The sequence below is a fragment of the Ceratotherium simum genome, chromosome 3 (assembly GCF_057802395.1).
Source record: "Ceratotherium simum simum isolate JZ-2026a chromosome 3, ASM5780239v1, whole genome shotgun sequence".
NCBI lineage: Eukaryota > Metazoa > Chordata > Mammalia > Perissodactyla > Rhinocerotidae > Ceratotherium > Ceratotherium simum.
In genome coordinates, this window is record NC_141902.1 from 82,693,574 (window position 1) to 82,695,560 (window position 1,987).

The window sequence follows — 1,987 nt, forward strand, 5'->3', positions numbered from 1 at the left end:
CTCAGCAAAAAGAGGAGGATTGGCAATGGATGTTAGCTCAGAGCCAGTCTTCCCCACAAAAAAAAAAACAAACAGCTGGGATTTTGACTGCAAGTGAACTAAATCTGTAGACTGCTTTGGATAGAACTGATATTTTTATAATATTGAGACTTTCTATCCTTGAATACAGATTATTTCTTCAGTAATTTAGGTGTTCTTTAGAAGACACTATAAAAAAAAAGAATAAAAGATGAATTCAGAACTCATAGACGTCATTGTAACACACACCCCTGGAAAAGGATTAGTATTCAGCATATAGAAAGGACTACTATAAATCCAGAAAGACAATCAGCCCAATAGAAAAATGACCAGAGATATAAAAAGGTATTTTTATATAAAAAGGTATTTCACACATAGTCAATAAATCTATGAGGTTAAGTTCAATCTTATGGGGAGTAAAGAAAATGAAAATTAAAGCTACCATGGGATTTTTTTTATGCCCATTGATTTACAAAAATTAAAAAATTTGATAAGATCAAGTATTTGAAATTTAAAGAACAGGAACATGTACATTGTCGGTATGAGCGTAAAGTGATATAAATACTTTGAAAAACATTATCATAAACTTGAACGTAAGTTAATGCTATGACCCATCAATTATCTACATGCCTTGGAGAAACTCTTGTCTTTGGGTGCTAAAAAAGCATGTACAAGGTGGTTACCAGAGAGGAAGGGGGGAGGGAGGAGGGCAAAAGGGGTAATTCTGCACAAGTGTGTGGTGATGGGTTGTAATTAGTATTTGGGTGGTGAACATGATGTAATCTATGCAGAAATAGAAGTATAATGAGGTACACCTGAAATTTATACAATGTTGTAAACCAATGTTACTGCAATAAACAAAAAATTAAAAAAAAAAAAAAGAATGTCTCTAGCAGCTTTTGTAGTAGCCAAAATGAGAACAAACTAAATGTCTAACTAAACTATAGGAAAGTATATAAATAAAAATAGAGTATATTCATGCAGTGGAATATTATACAGTTGTGAAAATGAATGGCCTAATGCTGCCCACCAACATGCAATGATGAGTGAAAAATGAATTTCTTAGAGCTGCAGAGTCAGTAATATGAGATGATATCACTTTTATCAAACTAAAAATTGAGCAAAGCTAAACAATATATTGTTTAAGAATACACGTCTGGTAAAATTATTATTTTTTTTAAGCATTTTTTAAAAATTTTATTTATTTATTTTTCCCCCAAAGCCCCAGTAGATAGTTGTATGTCATAGCTGCACATCCTTCTAGTTTCTGTATGTGGGACGTGGCCTCAGCATGGCCGGAGAAGCGGTGCGTCGGTGCGCGCCCGGGTTCCGAACCCAGGCCGCCAGCAGCGGAGCACGTGCACTTAACCACTAAGCCACAGGGCTGGCCCTAAAATTATTTTTTAATAAAAGCAAGAGAAGGGTAAAATGAACTTAGGAATAGTGGCTCCCACTGGGGCAGAGGCAGAGCGATGGGGATGGGGGACACATGGGACGTCACCTATATTGGTCATGGTATTTTCTGAAGTTGGGTGGTGGAATCAGGAGTACTCATTTCATGATCACGCTTCGCAACTCCGATACACTTTGTAGCTGTGTATATACTGCCAAGCAACATTGCATACTCTGAACAGCTGTGCCCAACGTGCACTCTGCTCCTGACACATAATGATATTTCTCATGAATATTAACCAAATCAGAAAAAAAAGTTAAATGCTGAGAAAAGCTTTTGGAGGGGGGAATCCTACATGTCAGTCTTTTCCCTGACCTGGCTGTACATGCACAATGGAGTAGGTGGGGCACTGCAACTCTCAGGGGTGGAAAGGAGGTCTCCCCAACATTCGGGGGCAGACTTTTCCCTGATCCCTGTTTCCAGTCCTCTGTCTTACACTGCTGTGACCATTTTCCTGAGCCCAGAGTTTCTTTGCTTCCATTTTTCCAGAATGATCTCTCAGGCTCTGTAGGATTT